General features: G+C 37.1%; 1 protein-coding gene across 6 annotated transcripts in view; it reads right to left on the bottom strand.

The window, feature by feature from the left end:
- The window catches only part of DMD (dystrophin), a 2,174,064-nt gene that overhangs the window by 153,514 nt on the left and 1,994,934 nt on the right, over positions 1–25,616 (bottom strand). The window lies entirely within an intron of this gene.

Below are 25,616 nucleotides of genomic sequence, written 5' to 3'. Positions count from 1 at the left end.
CTCCGCCCCCACCTAGGGACCTGGGAACCCGGACACCCAGAGACTGGGCAGTTGGGGCTTTCAAAACGGAAAGGAAAAAGAAAAGAGAAAAAAAGAAAGAAAGAAAGAAAGAAGGAGGATGGGGATTTAAGGTAGACCCAGGAACCTGTAAGCCACACACCGCTCTGCTAACACCTCCTTAAAGCCTCTAGCAAGACTACTTGTTGCCTAAATAAATGACCCAGGTGCAAATGACCTCATCCCAGATAATTAAGAGTGTGGGCTTGGAGTTTTCTTTTTTAAAAATGAAAGAAAAAAATTATATACATAATTCTCACTCTCCCTTCCTCCTCAGTTGAAGATTAAAGTGGCCGGCGATAAGGACGTGAAGCTAAAAGGGATTGTTAAAAAGACTTTGTATTTGGATTTGTGACATAGCAGCGGATCTCAAAATGTAGTCCCTGGGAATAGCAGTATCAGTATCACCTGCGAACTTCTTAGAACTGAAAATTCCCTGGGCCCGGCCCAGACCTATTGAACCAGAAACTCTGAGCATACTAATGTTTGAGAATCACTGGTACGGACTCTCTAAATTAAGACACTACCACCAGTGGTGTTGCACGGTTTGGTCCTTTAGTATTCTTTTAGGAAAATCTAGAAGGAACTCGTTTCCAATAGAATATTTTATTGGAAAAGTTACAGGACCTGAACAGTTCAAATAATTCCTATTTTAGAGTTTGCAATATGATGATAGAAGTTAACTACACACAATTATTTCAAGCTTGGAAATATTCTAAAGAAGAAGAAAGCCTTCATTAGCACAAGAATTTTCTGCAAACTTCACATAATACCTTAGATTAGCATCCAAAGAGTATCTTACGATAAACTGTTAGTGATATTTTCATTGTCCTTCTTTGTCCATTTATTTTGTTGGCTTGCTTTTCTTTTTCTTTTCTTTCAAACATTTGCTTTCCACTCTCCTGTCTGATTGATTCATTCCACTTCAGTCTACAGTTTAAATGTGGTCCCTTTTTAAAAATTTATTTCTTATGGGATGGGGGTCTCACTGTGTTGCCCAGGCTGGTCTCCCAACTCCTGGGCTCAAGCCATCCTCTCACTTCAGCCTCCAAGTGCCTGCGATGACAGGTGCACGCCACCATGTCCGGCTTCTTTTTAAATAATCCTTTTCTGCTCAACATTTTTTCCCCTAGAATGTTTTAGGTGGAAGGACACCCATTTTGCTTTATCTAATGCTACAGCATGGCAAAAGAGGCAAAAATAAAGTATGTGGATAAAAGCAAAAGGGAAAGCCAGGATTCTTTATTACCTTTAACAAACCAAATAACAAGGTAAATGTTATCACTAAAGATATGTGCATGTAAGTATGATCGGTATTGCTATTTTTAAGCAAATATGGCACTTCTTCTGGCATTCTGGCTCATACACTGAGATTTCTTAGTGTTGCCCTTTAGCAATTTTTAGCTAGTGAGTTGTGGAGGCAGCTGCTATTACGGTCTGAGGGGGGCACACTAAGATTTGCTTTGGCTGAAGTTGTCCCTTGGTCTAAGAGTATATAATAGGTCTGCTCTTATCTTTGGGGAAGAGGGATTAGTGTCCTGTAATGAGGAAGTGGTGCCCTTTGCAGTAAATCAGAGACAGCAATCTCTGTGTCAGTGTGGCAAATCACTTAACTATGTTTATTTCAACTAAAAGACACAAGCCTCAGAGCATGGACATTTGTAAATATTACAAATCGATAAACTAAGGATTTGTAACACCTGGATAGTAAGACATTTGTCACTCTCTTTCTTTCCTGTTTTTTTTTGTTGTTCGTTTATTTTACACTTTTAAATTACCTGCTCAAAATTCAGGAGTTCTGACATGCTTCTCTATAAATGCTTAAGTCTCTTTTCTCAGTGTCCAATTAGGAAACTACTAAGAATAATCTGTTGACAAGAAAAAAGAATGGAATAAGAAATCACTATTCAGACTTTTTAAAAAAAATTGACAGATGGCAATCCTGAAAAATACATCTTTAAATTCTTTTTTAGACTGGAGTTATAGGCACTTGAAGACTTGTTCCCAAATCTTGATGTCATATTATAATTAAATACTGAAAGCATTATTAAGAAATGATGCGGGCATCACAGAGACTGTTTGGTTGTCAATTGCAGTCAGATTATGAATTGTGCTTATTAGAGGAAAGCATTTGGAAAAGAACATAACTGATATACCTTTGTGTCATATGTAAATTATGTAGTGATGCCATGTATGATAATATATTAATTGCTCATTTATAGTAGATGTTTCTTCTTCTCCTCCTTCTTCTGATTATTATTATTATTACTGTTTTGTTATGAACCACGGACATGAAAAGAGCCTGTAGCTCTGCTACCAGAACAAACTTCAGCTAAAATTTTGACTTCAGAATCAGCCATGACCTGCTCATTCCCAGTACCACTGTCTAGAATGGTGCAAGGATTGGAACTGGGGAGTCCAGCTCCAAGACTCATGCGCTTAGCTATTCTGCTATGCTGCCGTGAAGAGACATGGCTTCTTTTCCTGTGGGAAAGGTCTGTGTTTTTTCTAGTGTGCTCATAGACAATCTCACTGATGGCTCAGAGCAGAGAAGAGTCAATTTGCTAGAAATAGAGATAAAGAAGAAATGAAATGGGATGAGGTCAAAGAAGGCGACCCAGTAAATTTTCCCATAGCTCAAACTCTGGGCTTTGAACCACTTAAACTTTGAGAGTATCTTTAGAAAATAAGGGCATCTCTGACCTAAGGGACTGTGCAGGATATTTCCCCATTATCCCCTCCATCTCTATTCTTTGTCCTTCTCCATTCTGCTCTGTGCGCCAGGAGGTTGGGACCTCTGTGGGGACATCAATCAGGCTTTCCTGCCATTTGGCTTCCTTTTGCTTTCAGCCAATTGGGAGGCAGTGATGAAAGGCCTATAGAAGGAGAGGAAAGGACAGGAGGAGAGTGATGTTTGGGTATTTATTCTTCAGGTTCCCTCCTACTGATCTCGGGCCTGGGAGCTGCTGAGTTCCTTGACCTGCAGCTCAAGTCTTGTTGGCCAGTCCTTTCCCACAGCAACAGCATTCCACTGGTTACGCAAACCATTCCTCCCTTTACCCCTTTGGGCAAATGTTTACCATTCTTTGTTTTTTTTTTTTCTCCTAGCCTGCCTAGAGCCTTGTAAATAGCCTTTTCATTATACTCTCTTCAAGTGTTGCATTTGAATGTACCATCTGTTTCTCCCAGGACCCTGACCAAACTGAGACCCATCCAGCCAAAGCCACCCTCTGGGGCAATAGACTGGATGCTGAGTGGGGACTACCGATAGAGGAGAAGGTCAGAGCCCCCCACACTGGGGCTAAAAAGCAGACGAGACTCAGTCATTGGATAAATATTCATAAAAGCCTCCACTGTAGGCCCACAAAGAGTTTCTGGCTTTTGAGGGTAAAGGCAAATCAACAATTATGAATGGTGACAACAGCAGGTGTGAGGGTAAAAAGGATGCAACCAGCTTGTTCTTTACAAGAGCTTCAATGGTCTGCTTGATCTTTTGGAGAGAACATCAAGATAAGGGTTAGAAAAGAGAAATGGGTAAACTGGAAAGGGCTTAGTGTGACAATCTGGAGTTTGACTTGTATCCTGAAAGGTATGAGGGAGCTTTTTAAGGAAGAAAGAATTAAAGCATGAGTGTGGCTCTGCCAGGTTTGTCTTTTAGAAAAATCACTCAGGCAATGGTGTGGGGACTTGATCAGAAGACAGAGTCTGGAATTCAGACATCAGGTACAAGGAGATTGCAGTATGAGGAGGATCTGAATTATGGCAGTGGCAGAGGAGGTGGAGAAATGTTACAATAATGTTCCAACTACAGGAGTCTTGACTGACTGGATGTATGAATGGAAGAGAAGGAAGAAGTAAAGCAATAGTCCTCAAGCTTGGCCACCCTTTGGAATCACTCAGGGGTTGTTAATAAATTTAGATGTTTGGGTCTCACCACCCTGAGATTCTAATTTAATTGGTCTTGGACATTAGGATTTCTAAGACTCTCGAAGTGATTCTAATATGCAGTGAAGGTTAAGGACCATTGTCCTTGAGTGACAACCAAGATTGGATGAGTAGCATTCTCCAAGCTAGGAATTTCAGGAGGAGGTGGCAGAAGAGGGTTAGGAAACAGATGATGAATCCAGTCTTGAACATAATGAATTGGAGGTGGTGATGTAAAAGTGCAGGTATCCAAGAGACAGCTGGACATCTGAGTCTGGAGCTCAGAGGGAAGATGTCTGAATTGGAGCTATGGATTTGCAGTGTACTGTTGGAAGGGTCTTGGGTTCAAATGAGCCCATCTAGTGGAGGGTGTGAAGGGCCAACAGCTGAAGCTAGGCTGTTCCTACCTTCCACGAACACATCTTTTTCCTTTCTGGGTTGCATGTGGTTTCAATGTTGGCCTGATGTTAGCTGTGTAAAAATGAGGAGTAGCATAGGAAAGGACAAAGACAAGGAATGGTTTGAACTGGGTACTTGCCTGGAGGGATGGTCCCAAGAGACTTCACCAACTCCTAGGGTTCAGCTTCTCTCTAGCTCTAAGAATCTCTGTCTATATTGCCTTGTGCTCCCTAAGTTTAAGTATAACCTGCATCACTTTATAAAAATTCATTTAGAGTATAGGTATCACTTCAATTAAGTAGAATACATGTTCTATAGTAAAATGTCAACATTTGGGTGTACAATAAAGATGTAAGAATTCCATGTTCCTCTTTGCATAGTACAAGTACTAACCATGAACAGTGATTCAGACATCTAACAAATGGGTTGGCTTATGGTGAATCATTGCTGGTTAGGGCAATACTATAGCATACTAATTGAAATATATATAACAATCCCCCTAGATCAATCTGAAACCAACATCTTGTGGATGTAAGAATATCCAGCCAGTTCACATTAACCAGCAAATGAAGAGGCCTCTACCTTCAGACACAGAGCACTTCACACCCACACAAAAGCCTATTTTTCCAGGCCCTGTCTCTTTAGGGAGGCAGAGTAAGCCAGGCTGAGGAAAGTTCTCTCTGAGCCAGCTGCCATCTAAACCAGAGATTTCACCAGACAGGTTCCAGATAATGTCGAGCTCTGCTTCACTCTCACGCAGTTTTCTTTTAATAAGATTTCTCAAAGCTTCACAGAGCCACCTATAGCAAGCCGAAATCTAAAAAGATGTGAATTTTAGCATCTTCACTAAAATAAAGCCATACTTCATTAACCTCACAGGCCGACTGTTGCTTCATGGGAAAGAATTTGGAGTACCTATTAGCCTGCCAGCTATAGCGATAACCCATGTGTGTGACCCACACCACCTCCTGCTAAAAACGGATCACTGGTTAAGGTGGTTCAAGTATATCTGACTACAGCATTCCTGGTCTACCTTAACAACAGCTCAAACTTGTAACTATTTGTCTGCCTCTCCCCACCGATTGTGCCAAATAAGAGGAATTTCAAAACTAGGCAGAAATTCTTACACTCTGCATAATCTCTCTTCCTCTTCAGCTACAAATAAGGCTTTGTATTCGATTAGACTCACAGCAGGTGAAAACCCCAATTAGTGAATTCATTCTGAGGCCTCTTTCTACCTTCCTCCTACACATCACTTTTTTTTTTTTTTTTTAAATTGGGGAAGTCTGGGTCTCTTCTCCAATCAGCAGTAAATTAACCCTTTGATCTACCCAATCAAACTATTTACTGCATGAAGAATTTTCATTGCAAAATGGGAGAATGTTGAAAGATTCCTCCTTCTTGACTCCATAAGGGAGGTTACAGAAAATTCTATTTTATCAGACTTTATTGTTTTCTTCAAATCCATAAATAGTCTCAGATTTTCTGATCAATCTAGAAATTACAGTTTTTCTTTCTACCTGAAACTCACAATCCCAATATCATCTAACAAAAGATTAATGGACAGTCTACTACAAGAGAGAATTACTTTTTAGTTATGTTCTTATTTTGGTGTATTTGAGGTGAGAAAAATATATTAAATTTTAGGTTAAACAGTATGCTTTGGCCTTAGGAAAGGCACAAAGTCTATATTTCATACTTTGTAAATATTTATTTGTCAAAGAAAATTCATCGTTGGACAGGGATAGAGGTTTGGTTAAACATTAAAAAAAATCAAGGCAGCTTTAGTTCTTAGAGTGATTTACTTATACTTTGTCAATTGCTTCTCTGGAAACAATTCGCAACCTAGTTTTATTTATGAGCATATGATTAAAAAAGAGCAGCTTTGTCTTTTTTAATTGTTTTAGTCCTGTCACTTTTCTTGAAACAAGTTGTAGCACTTATTCACAAGAAAATACTGAGCATATATCAAGTAGTAATGCAGCTTTTAGAAGTAGTCATCTGTTACTGTCAGAGGTTCATTTCATTTTGAGTCTTTTTAATTAAAATGCAAAGTTCTACATACATGCCTGCCTAAATTACCCCTTTCTGAAATACTCAAATTTCATTAAAAAATGTTAAATGTTAATGTAACCATTGTTAATACTGTAGACTTGCTTCTTGAGATTTGGAAAAAAGTAAACAAAGGAATTACCAGTCAATTAAGAGAACAAGGAAGTCATCCTAAGTCGAAACAGATAAGGAAAATGTAATAATCAAATGCTACAGATGAAGACACCAGCGTTTTTTTCTTTTTTCCTGAGATGAATATCTACAAGAATCACACTCTATCAAAAGCAGCTTCCTTAATCTTCAGCAAGCGTAGCTGTGTATTACAGCAAAGGCATGAAGATAGAGGGGCAGAGTGTCCAGACCAATTCTACCCTTTAGAGGCGGGTCACTTAACCACTTGGAAGCTTTTGTTAGTTCATCTATAGAATGAGGATAATACTGCCATTTTGGGGGTCAAGATGACATAATGATTCTGACAGCAATTTGAAGGCTGGGGAATGCTGTGTTCATGCAAAGCAGCCTGTCAGACAGGTATGATTTCTTAAAAGAGAACTCAGTATGTTCAGGAATAGTTAGGTATACAGAACAAAATAAATTCACTTTAACATTGTATTTTAGATTGTCGTGTGAAGGAAAATGAGAGGTCTGAGTTTTAGTAAACTGCTCTTTAGCAGTTTATAAAAGGCACCTTTCCTCTTTTCGTTTTTTACATTTAAGAAGGAACCAAGTAAGAAAAGTAAGATTTTTTTTTTTTTTTGCAAGATAAAGCACTAGCTATAACCTAAGATAGGCATAAAATTCACAGCATTTGCTATCATTCAGTGGGGCTGAGATTAAAATACGAATAGTATTCACGCATGCTAAAAGGGATATCCATGTTCATATTAGCAGACAGCAGAAACCTGGAGTAATCAGAGAGCAAGTGAATATTGATTTGGTGGGGGACATTGAGGGAGAAATGTCCCCTAGCTTGATGGAGAAAGTCTCCTGGTGGCAAGCCTTGAACAGCTAGCATGTAGGAATTCCACACAAAGACAGGGATCCATAAAAGGGGAAATAAGATAAAATCCAGTTTAACCAATTAATGATCTCCCAATGTCTGAATCTTGTACTCCAACTCTGGCTTTCTTTTGTCAAGGCATATTTTGAAGACGAAAGGAAAATACAGATGCAAGGCACTTTTATTTATCCACAAATTTCCAAGAAATGTTTTTTATGTGCTCTATCTAGACTAAGTTTCTCTATTAAATATTATCCTCTATTAAGTTCTTTAAATAGCTTCAAACATAGTGCATTTATGGAACACTTACATGTCTTTGCTTATCATTTAAACTCTTCTCATTTTTTCTTTATGGTTGGTAAAAACTGGGGAGTGTTTGGAGATTGACATGGAAATATATAAAAATTTCAACATTGTAATCCAGTTTTTTTTTTTTTTTTACTAGTGGGATCCCAAGGAAATATGGCCTTTTCCTTAAGGAGCTTATGATCTAATGAGGGAAGATAGACCCACATATAGTTAAACACAATATCAGACAGATTATAACAATTACAGAAATAGAGAAAAAAAAGCAGCAGAAAGGGAAAGGTGATTAGTTTGACCTCTTGGGATTAGAGAACATGCACTTCAATTAAAAACTAAGTAGGCTTTAATCGCCTAGTTAGTTCTTAAGTCAGGTTTTGTGTGTGTGTATGTGTGTGTTTTCTTTTTGCTAGAATATGAAGAGTTGAAACAAGTTTCTTACATTGACTCTGGGAGCTAATAGCTCATATTAATAATTTACTAAGGTACAGAATTTTATGTTAACATACAGCTGTGTTATGACATCAGTCTATGCTTTTTAGGAACTCAAAAATGTATTGGGCCAATATTGGATTGGATATCATGGGAAGGTTAACTGGCAGAAAATACTACTTTCCCCGTTAGGACATCAAATCATATTCTTGAGTTAGTATCAATAAGACCTTCACGTGGGAACTGAAGTCCTCACAGCTTGACCTACTCTTATCCCTTAGAAACAGGTCGACAAAGAATTGGAAGCCTCTTCGCATATGATGGATAGAGAAGAAAAAATTGGCACCACCTGTACTTTTGAATATCTTTCTTTTTTAAATAGAATTAAATTTGAGGTGGGAAGAAACAGGGGTGGAAAAGAGGAGAGGGATCGGAATGGAAATGTATGCCAAGTAGACGATGACAACAGCCTAGTTAAGAGTGGATGAAAGCCTGAACTAAGAAAGGTGCACTGGGAATTTGTGAAGAGGCTGAATTCATGACAGGTTATAGAATAAAATCAATGCTACTTTTGAGCCAATTGAATGTGAGGGCTAGAGGAAAAGGAAAAGTGTAGGATTTTTGATAATGGCACTATTAGCTGTGCATTCATGGATTCATATTTGTGTATATACTATGTACATATTTATACCGTGCATTGTTCTGTAAAGGCTTTAGGGCAACTTATAACAATGTAGAACTCTTAAAAATTAATAGATAAAACCCAGCATTGAGGAAATATAAATACCATAAAACTTTAAGAAGAGAGGAAAATTTAGAACACAGATTTGGGATTTTTTTGTTGTTGTTTTTTGTTTTTTGTTTTGAGATGGAGCCTCACTCTGTCACCCAGGCTGGAGTGCAGTGGCAAGATCTCAGCTCACTGCAACCTCCGCCTCCCAGCTTCAAGCAATTCTCGTGCCTCAGCCTCCCAAGTAGCGGGGATTACAGGTGCCTGCCACTATGCTCAGCTAATTTTTTGTATTTTTAGTAGAGACGGGGGTTTCACCATGTTGGCCAGGCTGCTCTCGAACTCCTGACCTCTAGTGATCAGCCCACCTCGGCCTCCCAAAGTGTAGGGATTACAGGCGTGAGCCACCATGCCTGGCCAGAACACAGATTTGAAGATCACAGTGCTTGATGTGGATATTAAAATTGTGCTATGCATACCCACCAGAATGAGAAAGATAAATAATACAGTGTTAGAAAGGATGTGGAGCACCTAGAACTCTCATGCTCTGTTAGGAGGAGTGCAAATTGGTACAACCACATTGGAAAACTGTTTGGCAGAATGTACAGAAGCTGAACACATACATACCCTATAACCCAGAAATTCTACCCCTTGATATAATCCTCAAAGGAATGCATACATATTATTCATCAAATGGCATGTCTTAGAATGTTTATAACATAATTTTTTCTACCAAATGCCCATCAACAGTAGAATATATAATATATTGCAGGATATTGACACAAGGGGATATTATATAGCAATTAGAATGAACAATCCACAACTTCATACAACAGTATGGATGAATCCAGGTTTACAGAAGTCAGACACAAAAGAGTACATGCTGTGCAATTTCATTTACATAAAGGACAAGAACAGGCCAGAATATTTAATGGTGTTCAAAATCAAGATTGTGGTTACCCTTGGAGAATAGATAACTATCAGAAGGGCACACAAAGGGTCCTCTAAAGGCTGGTAACATTCTGTTTCTTGATTTGGATGCTGGTTAAATGTGTGTGTTCAGATTGTGAAAATTCACTGAACTGTACATTTAAGTTTAAACCATTTTTTTCTAATTTTTAAAAAAATTGACAAAAATTGTATATCTTTATCATGTATAACATGTTTTGAAATAGATATACACTGTGGAATGGCTAAACCAAGCTAAGTAACATATGCATTACCTCATATACTTATCATTTCTTTTGGCGATAATACTTAAATCTACTCTTTTAGCAATTTTGAAGAATATAATATATTTTCATTACCTATAGTCACCATGGGGTACAATAGAGCTCTTGAACTTATTCCTCCTAACTGAAATTTTGTATCCTTTAACCAGCATCTCCTTTATTTTCTATATGCCTAATATATTTCAGTAAAAAAGTATTTTAGAAGGTGGGTGACTGGGTGTGGTGGCTCATGCCTGTAATCCCAGCACTTTGGGAGGCCGAGGCGGTCAGATCACGAGGTCAGGAGATCGAGACCATCCTGGCTAACATGGTAAAATCCCATCTCTACTAAAAGTACAAAAAATTAGCTGGGCGCGGTGGTGGGCGCCTGTAGTCCTAGCTACTTGGGAGGCTGAGGCAGGAGAATGGCGTGAACCTGGGAGGCGAAGCTTGCAGTGAGCTGAGATCGCCCCACTGCATTCCAGCCTGGGCGACAGAGCAAGACTCTGTCTCAAAAAAAAAAAAAAAAAAAAAAAGGTGGTTGTGGCCTTTGTAGATGCCAAAGCAAAAGAAAAAATATAAAAGGAAATATGATCAATTTTATTATTTGGATTATTGATAAGGAGGAAAGAGTGTAAGTGAAACAAACGAAAATCCAAGTTTGGAATGACTTAGATAGAATAAACAGATCTGCATGGGATCTAAGATGGCAGACACTGCATGGTGTCGACTTTCAGAAAAATCCCTTCAGCAGTTTTCAGTGCCCCTCGACATGAGCCAAGAATATGATGCCGAGGTACACCTGAGTTCAGGCAATCTTATGGGGGCCAAGGCAAAGTGGTCTAAGAATGCAACTTTTGATGGCCTGGACTGAGATAGAGATAAAACTAGGTACAGTGTTTTTCAAACTGCAGGTCATGAACCCTTAGTACATCATGAAATCTATATAGTAGATCATTACCAGTATTGTTCTTAATGAAACAGAAAAGAATGGAAAATATGACAGTGTAGAGGCTGGAATGCGGAGAGTGGGTTATAAAACTACCTATTGGGTACTATGCTCACAATCTGGGTAACAGGTCGTGAGCCCCAAATCTTAGCATCATGCAATATTCCCATGTAACAAACCTGCACATGTACCTCCTGTATCTGGAAAAAAAGTTGAAATTTTAAAAAAGAGAAAATACGAAAGTGTATTATTTGGTAAGGGTAAGTAATGTTTTGTGAAACTTTTCTTTCAATCATACAAGCATGAATAGACAGAAAAAGATTTACAGGTATAGATATGTGTGTGTGTGTGTGTGTGTGTGTATCAGGATGACATATAAAATGTAATTTTTATAGTGGATTGGCAAAAAAGATGAAAGCTACAGGCTTTACTGCATGGATGAACTATATATGCCCACTGGACAATCATGCATCATTATAATTTCTCTAGACTAGGATTTGGAAAGAAGTTGACAGAAGACAGTTTGCAGTCTTATTCCCTGCTAAAGGCTGGAGCGTTGCAAGAGACTGGAGGAGGATTAAAAGATTCAGGAGGGGGAGCAAGCTGGGGAGGCGTTCATCAAGTCTGAAGTTCTAACCACATGAGATGCTGCAGGGGCTGAGAATCTGCTCCAAGTTTTAGGGGGTGTCTTCTCTGCCAGCTGTTCGTTTGGGTGGCTGTTTGGGAGTATACCAGGAATCACTCAGCCTTTTTGTTTTCTTCCAAATGGCATGGTGATATTGTCACATTGCAGAAGGAAAAACATTGCTGCTAAAAGTATTGTTAAGGGAAGTAACAGGTAGCTTACATTACTGTATACAACTGCACGTTGCCTGTCTGAGCAAAACACTTCAAAACGTAAACTAAGAAACGCCCTTCTGCTTCCATCTTGCAGTGAGACCTAATTCAAAGGTCTCACTTTGAATACTGTGAGCACACTACTTTGGTAGTGTGCTCAGGTCCAGGCCAATAAATTGGCAAGTGTGTGCCCGACAGAATGGTGACATTTTAGGGCTGGATGGTCCCCATTCTATTTAATGCTTATAAATTCATCCTATTAAGTGCTTGGGGAAATTTATCTGAGTAAGTGTCCATGAAGACTGATAATTATCATGATTTTTAAAAGTATTCTCATATAATTGTAGGAACATTTTAGACAGTCTACAGCCGTGGGGATATTAAGCATATTATGAGTAAAAATAACAGCTTTAAGAATAAAATTCCTTTCAAAAGAGTGATGAGCTTTGAACGTTACCAGAAAGAAAGACACAATCTTTCTTTTTTCAGTATTTAATCACAGCAGCTTTCATTAAATTCCCGGTAGTAATAAGTGATTAACTAACTACATTTGTAATTAGTATTTCTTTTTTTAAATTATTATTATTATACTTTAAGTTCTAGGGTACATGAGCATAACGTGCAGGTTTGTTACATATGTATACTTGTGCCTTGTTGGTGTGCTGCACCCATCAACTCGTCACCACCCATCAACTCGTCATTTACATCAGGTATAACTCCCAATGCAATCCCTCCCCGCTCCCCTCTCCCCATGATAGGCCCCGGTGTGTGATGTTCCCCTTCCCGAGTCCAAGTGATCTCATTGTTCAGTTCCCACCTATGAGTGAGAACATGCGGTGTTTGGTTTTCTGTTCTTGTGATAGTTTGCTAAGAATGATGGTTTCCAGCTGCATCCATGTCCCTACAAAGGACACAAACTCATCCTTTTTTATGGCTGCATAGTATTCCATGGTGTATATGTGCCACATTTTCTTAATCCAGTCTGCCACTGATGGACATTTGGGTTGATTCCAAGTCTTTGCTATTGTGAATAGTGCCACAATAAACATACGTGTGCATGTGTCTTTATAGCAGCATGATTTATAATCCTTTGGGTGTATACCCAGTAATGGGATGGCTGGGTCATATGGTACATCTAGCTCTAGATCCTTGAGGAATCGCCATACTGTTTTCCATAATGGTTGAACTAGTTTACAATCCCACCACAGTGTAAAAGTGTTCCTATTTCTCCACATCCTCTCCAGCACCTGTTGCTTCCTGACTTGTAATTAGTATTTCTTATATTTTAAAAGCACTAGATTACGGATGCTGTATGTCTACCATTGACTGTGAAGCCACAGACAGTTTAGCCTAGCAATGATTACTCACAAAGCATGAATTTTAACAGCATACCCCATTTTAACTACATCTAAATTCAGAAAGGAATTTAGTCCACAGAGGAACCTTCCTGTAACTTTTCTTGAATATTTTGTGATACCTTGCAAAATGGCCAAAAGTTCTAGCCCTCTCCTTGGTGTCTGGCTCTTGCAGTGTGCCTTTGTATCTCTTCCCACCAATAGGTGGAGTCTTTCCCCACTCCTTACATCTGGGATGGCCCTATAACATGACTTGCTTCGGCTAATGGACACTACCAAACATGACACAGCAGAAACCTGAGAAGTTTCCATGTGAACTAGCCTGAACTAGCATGTTCGATGATGAGATACACACAGACCTAGATGCATCTGTTCCTAGATGACAGCCTGCCAACCATCAGATATATGAGTCAGGTCAAGATAGCTTATCCAGCCACCAGCTGACTACAGATGCAGAAGCATGCCTGGCAAAGAGTAGTACAACTGGTCACACCACATAAATGGCCCAGTCCACCCATCAAATAGCTAAGTAAACGGCCATTGTGTTATAGAGTTTATGAGCTATTGCTCAAATTTGTTCTATGGCCTGCTTCTGTACAGCCCTTCAGCTAAGTATGACTACATTTTTAGAGTTGTAAAAAGAAAAAGAATAAGCAACAAAGACGCAAAGTGCTCCGCAAAGCCTATAGTGTTTACTATGTTGTCCTTTATAGAAAATGTTTGCTGACCTCTGTGTTAAGCCAGTAAGTTTTGGGATTGGTTTGTTATGCAGCAAAAGTAGCTGTTACACATCTGCTCCCAAGAAAGAATGTTAGAAACTAGGACTTTCTCACAGAATTCAGTTAACACCTAGTCAATTAGCCTTGGTGCATGTCCTCCAGTTGCTTGTTATTAAGATAACGCTGAAATGAATAGAATGAACAAATACACATATAACCTGGGAAGTTATTTTAGTAATATGCTTCTCAAAAGTTAAGATTTTTAAAAGGGTATTTAGAAAAACAAGTATACAATTTTTAGCAGTTTTATTCATAATATCCTCAAGCTGGAAACAAAATCATTATGCTGAATATAAGAAACCATATACATACAAAAATACTGTATGATTCTATTTATAGAAAATTCTCGAAAATGCAAAGTAATACATATGAGAGAAAGACAATCAGTGGTTGCCTAGAATCAGGGGTGAAAGAAAAAATAACCTGCAAAGGGGCACAAGGAGGCTTTTGGGGGAGTAAGAATGTTCTGTAATTTGACTGCAGTGGTGCTTTCACAAGTACACATCTGCCAAAAATCACTGAATCACTTTAAATGGAGGCAGTTTATTGTGTGTAAATTATTATTTAATAAAGTTGATTTTTATTTTTTTTAAAAAAGTGTTTGCCCTAAAATCAAATTTAACATTCAAAAGTGTATACAATTGGACAAAGAATGAGGTGCATTACACAGGATGTTTATATAAATATAGGACAGATTCAGGTCATGCTGTCAGTTCCCTTCTGATTAATTCTGAAAATATCAAAACATCAGATTCACAAGTGACCTTAAAGGTTAATGAATTATATCCTCTCATCCAATACAGAAATTGCCTTTAGGGGTGAGACAGTCATTTCAGTCTTGAATATCTACTGTACAGGGAGTTTAAGCTTTTCAAAGTGGTGGATTTTATTTTTTGGAGAGCTCGATTACAAAAGTTTCTTTAATATTTAGTTAAAATTTGCTTTCCCATAACTTCCACATATCTAGCTCAATCCATTTTCAGAATAAAACAGGAAAAAAATAACAAAAGAGAGTTCACAGAAGTAGTAATGAATGGGCAAGACTGGCCAAATGAGGTCTTCAGACAGAGGGCTGAGTTGAGCTTAAGAGATGACTGAACAAGAAACAGCCATGTGCAAAGGCATGGATATCTGAAATACAGACCAAGGACAGAGACTCTATTTTGTGTTGATCTAGATCTATTAATTGACATTCTTTAGATGTCATTATTTAATCAGCTTCAAATTCAGCCTATTACCCAGCCCCACTGTTCTTTATCTTGTACCCAATATCCTCAAAAGAGAACTTGAAAAATGTGCTGTAAAATCATAAGTTATGCTGTCTATAACAGTCTTCTCATCTAACCATCAAGTAGACATAACAAAAATGAAAATGAGGTGCATGTGACATGGCAAATTTTGAGAGTATCATGCTGATTCCCAGCAGCATGTTATCCTATGTAGTCATTAATAATCAGTACAATGTCATTTTCCAGGATTTTGTTGCTCATCAACATAAAACTTACTGGTTTGTAAATTTTTAAATTCATCTCTTCATTTTTTAAATGTTAAAAAATGCTTTCTAATCTCCTTATATGACATCACCAATCCCCTTCCCATGTTTTCTCTGAGTTTTCCACCGGTAACTCTTTTCATGGGAGAAGGAGTAAGTTTTAGTGGATATTGGATAAGAAGAATGCACTCCTGTTGAGTAGAATGAGATCCCATGGCAGCACTTCTAACAAATTAGATCTACTCCCTGAACAAAAACAATATGAGTTAAGATCGTTCCTAAGATTCTCTAGAAAAGAATCCCGTTCCCATAAAACTGAATAACATTTTGGTCAGATTTGTGTCATTTTAAAAGCCAAAATACTTACCTAAAAAGCAAGTGATTCGAATGTCTCAAGCTAAGTTATTCTTTACTTATCTATGGCCCTCAAATGAATTGATGACCTTCTGTAGAGAAATGGTTCTTTATTTCTGACTTGTGAGAGTCATGCGACAGCAGTGGATGGGCTAAGAAGGTTACAAGAAATTTGTTACATTGCTTTTTAGCTGTTGTTTTTAGTTTGGTGAACAAACAAGATAACATAGCCAGTGTCTTTTAGCCATAAAGCAAAAATAAAACTACAGTGTTTTCTAATATTGTACCCTAAACCTATGCAAATCTCCAATTTGCATCACCCACAAGCCTCCTATATTTTTGCAGATTTTAACTAGAGCTAAGTAATTGGCATATATTTATACTTAATTGTAATCAAATGTAATGACATGTGTGCAAAACATAGGCTTTGCTCAAAGTGCTCTTTATAGATGAAATATGATTATTGAACTTGACAGTAGATCATTCATTGGGGGAAAGGTGATTAATCACTTCTCTGTGCTTCTACCTTCCTACCCTTTGATGACACCGGTTATATTTCAAGATTCTCAATGCTATAAATGAACACTTTACTGAAGAAGCATCTTTATCCAAGGCAAAATGAAATGAGTTACCTAAGACTAATAAAGTCATTTACAAGTTTCAATGAGGAGCAAATGTAAATAGCACAAAAAAAAAAAAAAAAAAAAAAAAAAAATCCATTATTTATCAGCAGTAAATCCAGTATATTTTGGTAAAACAGTTTTCACAGAAGCTCTACTTATGTTAGCTTTTCCTAAACCTTGCTGCAAAGTGTCAATTCTTTCTAATATATAATCAAAGGAATTTTGTGTTGGGAAGAACATTTCTCATCTTTGTAAAGGACATTTAGAGGAGAGATAGGAAAAAACAAAGATCATGCATGAGGATTATGTGTGAGGGTAAGGATTGACTGGATTTCAATCATTATTTTAAAAGGCTTTTCTAAAAAAAAAAAAAGGGGGTTCTTTGAACCAAGTGCAGTCTGATTTCTAATTTTAGAATATTTCCACATTTAATATTGACATTCATTATCCTGAAAATGAAGGCAGATACACATAATATCTATATGTATTTTAAATAAAATTTGTTCAACAACTTTTCTTCTCAAATTTCATAACTTTTTCTTTGAATCAATGTGTCAACTCATTTTTTCAACTTTTTAAACTGAAAGAAATTCCATTGATCTTTAGTAAAAATGAATTTAATCAAATATTAGGCAAAATTATTTAGTGAAAGAACTCAGAGAATTTGATTAGGTGCCTAAAATGTCATTTTTAACATAAAAATTAACAAAAGCACAATAATATTTCCATTTTATCTTAAAAATTAACATGCTATGTTAAAACATAACAAAATCCCTCCCCCCCACCCCAAAATTCTGCATAAGAATATTAATGGTTATGTTTGCATAGATGGGGTTTATATTTTTGTGTTTCTTTTCCATCCAGCAAATTTAAATCTAGGATACAAATTTAGTCATTATCGTATCCGAATTGGTGAAGAAAGCCCAAAATATGGCCAAATCTACTTGCCCCCTACCTTAAATTATGAGCTTTTAAAAATATATTTTCAGGTTAGAATACTTCTCTTTTTTCTGGGTTCAGCTCTCTGAAGCAAGTTCTATCAATTCACGAAAATATTAATTATAAAAGTTTTATACCAACAATTTGGTCCTCATAACTGCCCTGGCTTGGCCTACATTTCACTTTCATCACGATTGATTTTCTAATATGAGATTAATGTTAAGGACCATAAATGTTATGTTGAGAATCATAAAACACACATGCTAAATTTTGGGAAGAGCCCCCATATACAGATAAAGAAGGAAACAAAAAAGATCTAGCAGATAAAGAAAATATTGGTTTTGGCCCCATTTAGAAATGTATTAATGGCAATGTTGTAACACCTTCCTTTCCAACACAATGGCAAGCCATGGGATGAACAAGCTCAAGACATGTGTGGTAGCATATCAATTAAGCAAACAGTTGACACATGGAAGCATTACTAGTAATAATTCTGCTCCAACCCAGATACAGATGCTCTTCAACTTACAATGGGGTTATATACCAATAAACTCATCATAAGTTGAAAATATTGTAAGTCAAAAATGCATTTAATATACCTAATCTACTTAACATCATAGCTTAGCCTAACCTACCTTAAATTTACTCAGAACACTTATGTTAGCCTACAGTTGGGCAAAATCATCTAACACAAAGCCTGTTTTACAGTAAAGCATTGAATAGCTCATGTAATTTATTGAATACTGTACTGAAAGTGAAAAACAGAGGGGTTGTGTGGGTACCTGAAGTATGGTTTCTACTGAATGTGTATCCCTTTTGCACCCTTATAAAGTAAAAAAAAAATCTTAAATCCAACCATTGCAAGTCAGGGATCATCTATGTTCGACTGACAGACTCCAGCAAGTGTCTGCAAATGAGGAAAGAATAGAGAGAGGAGAAAGAAAGTACTAGATGAAGACAAAGAATCCTTTGTGATAGGATCTTCAGACAGAGAGGCTCTAGGGACTTGGAAACCTGGAAGCTCAGCACAGGCATTTAGTATATGTTGAGCCTTAGGGAACTCATTTATCAATTTGGTATCACTCCTTTCTATTACTACCATGGTGAATGATCAGAAAGGAAACAGAAACTCCTTTAAGAATTGCAATAATGAACTGTTTCTTATTCTTTTTTTTCTTGCAGAGGTGGAGGTCTCACTACCTTGACTAGGCAGGTCTTGAACTGCTGGCCTCAAGCAATGCTCCTACCTCAGCCTCCCAAAGTGTTTGGATAACTGGCATTAGCCACCTCCTCTGGCCAAGAACTGTTTCTTTTGATTACATTTTGTTCTTCCTACTCAAACTTTCCTTAAAGATAATGCTTCCTTAAAGATAAATCTAATGGCTTAAACACACACACACACACACACACACACACACACACACACACACACAGAGTATGTATTCTTTTTTATCACTCTCTTCCTGTCCCTCTTACACCTTGCTTTGGAACTGACTGGTGCCTTGCATCTCCAGTCATTTATCACACATCGTGTAGACAGAGATTTTAGATATTAAACCACTCAGTCTGCCAATCTACATAGGAAGCACCCTCAATGTCTTTAAAATGCTATTCTGAAACATTTAAAGAGGGCCATCTGCAATAAGAATGATCATTAGATGATGATAAACAGTACTGGGTCACAGATGGAGAAAGTAATAGTATTTGAGAGCCATTTTCATGTTAATGTTATAGATTACATATTAAAGAAATGTGCCAGTAATGAAGCAAAAAACAAAGAGGGCCATTGGAGAAGAACAGTTATGCTATTGAAAGCAATGATATAATAAGCAGAATGGCCCTAAGCCATCTGTTTTTAAAGCTTACCATATTTAGGCTGTTAGGACCATCCCACTGTCCATGGAGGTGCCATTCTGAGATAACAGGGAAGTGGGCAAAACTAATACAAATTAAACCATTGTCAATAATTTTTATTATGAATTGATTTTTCCCTTACAGACAAATCTAATGCTCCCAGATCATACTGTGGGATAATGTAAAATTTTCCTCTAGATTTAGTCTATTTGCCTTAGGGTACTGGGTCTTTTACTTACCCCTGCCCTACCCCTGGTTCCTCCGATTTTTAAGATCTTTTCTAGGGGAGTAAAGCAACTCAAGATATTTCCTATTTGTGTAAAAAGAAGCAAATTCTCAGCTACATAGATGCTTGTGAGTGAAGAGACAAAAATCTCAGCTAGTACTTTCAACCTGAGAAACATATCATAATTTTGAAAAACTACAAGGACATATATGTTACATATAAACATATATAGCTATATAACACAAAATAAGTTAACAAATGAAGAAAGCATTGGAAAATATCTTAATTGCTACCTTTCTAATTAATGACCACCAATGTATGCACTACAGAATACATGACTAATTGAAGAGAGTTTACTTTTCACATTTGTGACTATTTAACAAAAAGTTTCTTAGTCCTTAATGTATGCACGTCACAACTCTGAAGAAACTCGAAGTACAGACTATGGGGCTCACAGTCTTAAAATGAGGCTTTTAGATATTGATTTTCATTAATGCTGTCCTCTAAAATAGTTTCAGTCTTTTGTGCCTCCAAAATTAAAACTTTATCCTTAGGTTTTGCGATTTGGATCTTGTAAGGAGATAAAGAGGGAAGAAAAAAAGTTTGTGATTCAGGGGTGTAATAAACTCCAGCTGGCATATCATGAGCCTAGTTATGTCAAAATAAATAAATGATCAAAAATAATCTTATTAAAAAACAAAAACATATTGGAACTTTGGAAAATAAATTTAGGTAAAACAAGTGAAACGAAAATAGGAAGAATATTAATATTCAGAAGCTGATTGATTATGTATTAGCCAGATCAAAGCCTCTGGGTGATAATGAGCTACTGAACAGGGATTACCACCTGTCCTGTTCAACCAGCAGCTGGACTTACCAAGAACAGCTGGACAAGAATACTTACATAAAATTAGCCTTTAGAAGCATCAGCTAAGTTTTTTCACCTGCTTCTCAGATCTGCATCTTTATCACTCATGCCAGAAGTAAAAAGCTTTTCATATTTTGATGCTGTTTTTGCCTTCGGGAAAGCACAGCTTTGAACACCAATATTCCCAGTAGCTTGCTACCAAGTAACGGATCTTGTCTTCTAGACCTAATAAGCTAAGCTGTCAGATGCACTTGGTTTTTCCTGTCACTGGCTCATCTTGTGCTCTTATGTTTAAACCACTACAGATTCTTTCAAAAGAAAGTAGAAATATAAATGATAAAGAAAATTTTTAACCTCATTTATTCCTATATGCCTACTCATGAATCTTCATTTTATTGAAAACTATTTAAAATGACAATATATACGCATACTTGGGAAGTTTATCAGACAATTTTAATATAAGACGATAGGTTAAAAATAAGGCATATGACAATCTTTATTTGGTGCTCTGAATTGTATTAAAGTCAGCAGTCTGTTTTAAGAGTTATCATGGAACAAGTGAATGAGTAAATATAATAGCCTGCTTCTTTCCTTCTCAAAGTGTGGTTGGTCCACAGATCAACAGCATTAGCATCACCTGTTAGAAATGTAGACTATCATGTCTCATTTTAGACCTACCGAGTCATAATCTGGATTTTAACAAGATTTCCAGGCAATTTGTATGCATATTAAAATTTGAGAAGCAATCAGATCCTCTCTTTCTTTCTACACTTTTCTCTTCTCTTCTCTTCTCTTCTCTTCTCTTCTCTTCTCTTCTCTTCTTTTCTTTTCTTTTCTTTTCTTTTCTTTTCTTTTCTTTTCTTTTCTTTTCTTTTCTTTTCGAGACAGAGTCTCACTCTGTTACCAAGGCTTACCAAAGCCAGAGTGCAGCGGCTTGATCTCGGCTCACTGCAACCTCCGCCTCCCAAGTTCAAGTGATTCTCATAACTCAGCCTGGGATTACAGCTGGGATTACAGGCATGCGCCACCATGCCCGGCTAAGTTTTGCATTTTTAGTAGAGACGGGTTTCGCCATGTTGGCTAGGCTGGTCTCAAACTCCTGAGATTAAGCGATCTGCCCTCCTCGGCCTCCCAAAGCCTGCTGGGATTACAGGCTTGAGCCACCGCACCTGGCCCTGTTTCTCCACTTTGTATTGGAATGCTTGTATTTGAATATGATGTTTTAGTACAAACCAGAGCCTAGGAGGCCTGTGTTTTAAAGCAACTACTACTGATGGCTACTATGCCTACTATGTGTAAGTGTAACTCACACAGGTTGAACATAAAGAAGAGGTTTCGCATAAGAATATTATTGGAGGTATCGTGACCTTAGAACATCTGTACATCTGTATAACCGAACCTTTTTTTTTTTTCATTAGACCCCAATCTGAAAGTTTCTCTTTCTGCCAAAAGAAACAGAGAATCCTTCTACTCCAACAATGCAAGGTAGAATACAGAAAGGGGAGAGAGGAAAAAAAAGAAACAAAACACATTCTAAGTGGCAAGTAACTGGCAGCAGGCACTGTGTATAAATACCAAAAGTAGCATGTGTTAGCACATTGATGACGACTCCTGATTTCAAACCTGCACTTGGAGCAACTGCAGATACAGACTAATAATTCTTGTCAATGTGTATTAAAAGCTCTGACAGGAGAAAAAACTTGTGCAGCTCAAGGTTGAAAGAAACCACAATGAGGAGATTCAATTAAAACTGGATGTTGGGAGAAGAAAGTATAATCTATAGGAGCATAGGTATAAATCCCCTTTTTCTGATTTGTTCAGTCTCTACTGAAAGAAATTGAAAGCTGATACCAGAATCCTTTGGCATGCTAGTTATAGACATTTATTTATTTAGGTATTTATTTACATTTTTTAATTATATGCTTTTATATATAATCATGCTTCAATTAAGTGTACAGCAAATGGTAAATATTTCTCATTTATATAACATGAGGTCAGTCATTCCTAATGAATCTTTTCTGGTGCCTTAAAACCTCCAATTAAAGACTCCTTCAAATACTCCAATCAAAGACACCAATTAAGGATTCCTCTTAATAGATAAATATCCAAACCAGGCTGTCTTCAAAATGATAACTAGTGTCAAGATTCCAGTGTTCAAAAAAGACAGATCAGTAAGCAGTCTCCCAAGCCAATTGACTGTGCCAATTCCACCCTTGGTGGAAGGGAGAGAAAATGATTGCTTCAGAGCAGAAGCAATGGTGGAAGCAGAAGAAACAAACAAGCAAAAAAAGTGGTGGCGGGAGAGGAGAGAGGGTTAAAAGGCAATGGGACAGGAAGATGATGTTGTGGAGTAGTGTGAACCTGGACATCAACTGGGAAATAGAACATCAAAAGAACACGCCAGTGTTTTGGGGGTTTTTTTGCTCCTCTCTAAAGAAAAAATTCTGTCTACCGTAGACAAGCACTTCACTAGTTAAGTCTGTGGGTATCATCTACTTAGGGCAGGTAGGCCAATTGGTATCTTCAATCTTTTTCAAAGGCTTAAATTTAGGCGCATCCAGGAGTAAGAATGTCCTTCCCTTCACTACATGCGAGATAAAGCTGGTCAATCGTTGAGCCCCAGCTGAGTAAATTTTATGTCAGGTAAAGGAAGCAATGTGGGTATGTTGCGAACAATTGATTAGATAACCAAGTACAATCCCATTAAGATAACGGCTATAATCCTTGAATTGAAGACTTACAGGGCCATGTAGACGTGGCTTTTGTCTAAAAAGGACAAAGGAACTGAATAACATGGTCAGTTCTCCGGCATAGAGACATTAAGATGAACCAGGAGATTTTATGTGTGTTTGCTCATTTTGTCAGAAATAACAGGTGACTTAATTACATCAACTTCTGTTCAAAATGCTAAGAATAACTGACAACTGACAACTTTGGAGGAAAGATTCCTGTCAAAGTCATCACATTTGTGCTGCTCTTATTCATTGAATTAGTTTACGATTTTCAGTAAATGAATAAACAAATAATAGAATAATCCAAAATCTTATTTTTAGGCTTTTTGTATGTATAACTAGTATTAACCCTCTCTGTCAACATTTTTGCTTTCCTTAAAGAAATATAAGAACATAAAATTTTAGCCTCGGCGTGGCAGCTCACACCTGTAATCCTGGCACGTTGGGAGGCCGAGGTGGGTGGATCATCTAAGGTCAGCAGTTTGAGAGCAGCCTGGCCAACATGGTGAAACACCATCTCTACAAAAATACAAAAATTAGCCGGGTATGATGGCGGGTGCCTGTAACCTCAGCTACTCGGGAGACTGAGGCGGGAGGATCACTTGAACCCAGGAAGCAGAGGTTGCAGTCCACTGCACTCCAGCCTGGGTGACACAGCAAGACTCCATCTCAAAAATAAATAAATAAATAAATAAATAAATAAATAAATAAATAAAAATTTAACATTCTGATATACCATTATAATTATTTATTGTAATTGACAATGCAAATACAATTTTGCTTATTTGGCTGTTCTGGCTGTTATAAACGGAGTACAAATTCTAATTTTTGTTAGCTCTAAATCAAATTTTAAAAGTAAATAGAATGTTCAAAGTTATGTTTTATTTCATTTGCTTAACAGAACACTTAAAAAAAGATGAATAGCAAAATATAAGACCAGGCCTGAATCCACTGAGCTGTTTCATCTATAAACTTCATAAGGCATCTTACATAGAATAAGCAGACAGACTTCCAGACTTACAGTTAGAAAATGCTGGTTTGAACCTGGGCTCTTAACACTGTGACAATAGGGAAAAAAATCACATAATGTATTGAAATAATAAGTATTGTTGACTATAAAATGAAAATCTATCCTGCATATTTTACGTTATTGTTTTAAAATTAAATGAGGTAATATATGCAACTTTAAGTAGGTACTTTATAAACTAGAAAATTCAATAACTGTGTCCAAGTGATCTCACTTGGACACAGGAAGGGGAACATCACACACCAGGGCCTATTGTGGGGAGGGGGGAGGCGGAAGGGATAGCGTTAGGAGATATACCTATTGTAAATGACAAGTTAATGGGTGCAGCACACCAACATGGCACATGTGTACATATGTAACAAACCTGCACGTTGTGCACATGTACCCTAGAACTTAAAGTATAATAATAATAAAAAAAGAAAGATAAATAAAAAATAAATAAATAAAAGAAAATTAAATAACTGCTAATTTATTTTTAGTTTAGTAAAGCCTACAAAAACATCACTTAACTCTTTATATACCAAATATAGTCACTTAGGTTATTATTATATTTATTATTATTATTATTATTATTGAGACAGAGTCTCACTCTGTCACCCAGGCTGGAGTGCAGTGGCATGAACTCTGCTCACTGCAACCTCCGCCTCCTGGGTTCAAGCGATTTTCATGCCTCAGCTTCCCAAGTAGCTGGGATTACAGGTGCATGCCACCACGCCTGGCTATTTTTTTATATTTTTAGTAGAGATGGGGTTTTGCCATGTTGGCCAGCCTGGTCTCAAACTCCTGGCCTCAAGCAATCTGCCCACCTCAGCCTCCCAAAGTGCTAGGACTACAGGGGTGAGCCACCATGCCCAGCCTTATTTATGATTATTTTATTATTTTAAAAATTCTAATTTCTTGAATTTTTCCTGGAAATGCAGATAAGTAGGTAATGCATTTGGTGATGGTAGTATTAATAGTAATGAGCTAATACCTCACCCTGAAAATGGCTCAAAGATTACCTTAAGTACATATTGACTCCCTAAATATGTGAACAATAAATATAATTGTCAAATAAATACAATTATGCAATCATGTCAACTAAATACAATTTGAAAATATTTTGATTGTTTAAGGTTGTATTTTCAGTGTACTATTTAATAGTTATGCATCTATTAGACTACAAGACTTTAGACTACAAGGACAGTAGTCTTCACAGTCTCTACCTGCCTAGTACAGAAGTTATGATTATTTGCTGAATGAATAAAAATAATACTCTAAAAAGTGTGTTCATATGAATAATTTTTCATTCATGATGCTTCTATCCTAAGCATCTTATATATAGGATCTTAATCCACAGCAATCTGAATTCCCTGCAAAAATTCAAAAGAAGTCTGATATTCCTTCATTCTATATAACCTTGAAAAGAAACAAGGTAAAAACAAACAAACAAAAAATCTAGTGACTTGAAATGAGACTACCAGCTTTGCTTTA

This window comes from Papio anubis, chromosome X (genome assembly GCF_008728515.1).
Source record: "Papio anubis isolate 15944 chromosome X, Panubis1.0, whole genome shotgun sequence".
Lineage (NCBI taxonomy): Eukaryota > Metazoa > Chordata > Mammalia > Primates > Cercopithecidae > Papio > Papio anubis.
This window is presented reverse-complemented; position numbering and strand designations above follow the sequence as displayed.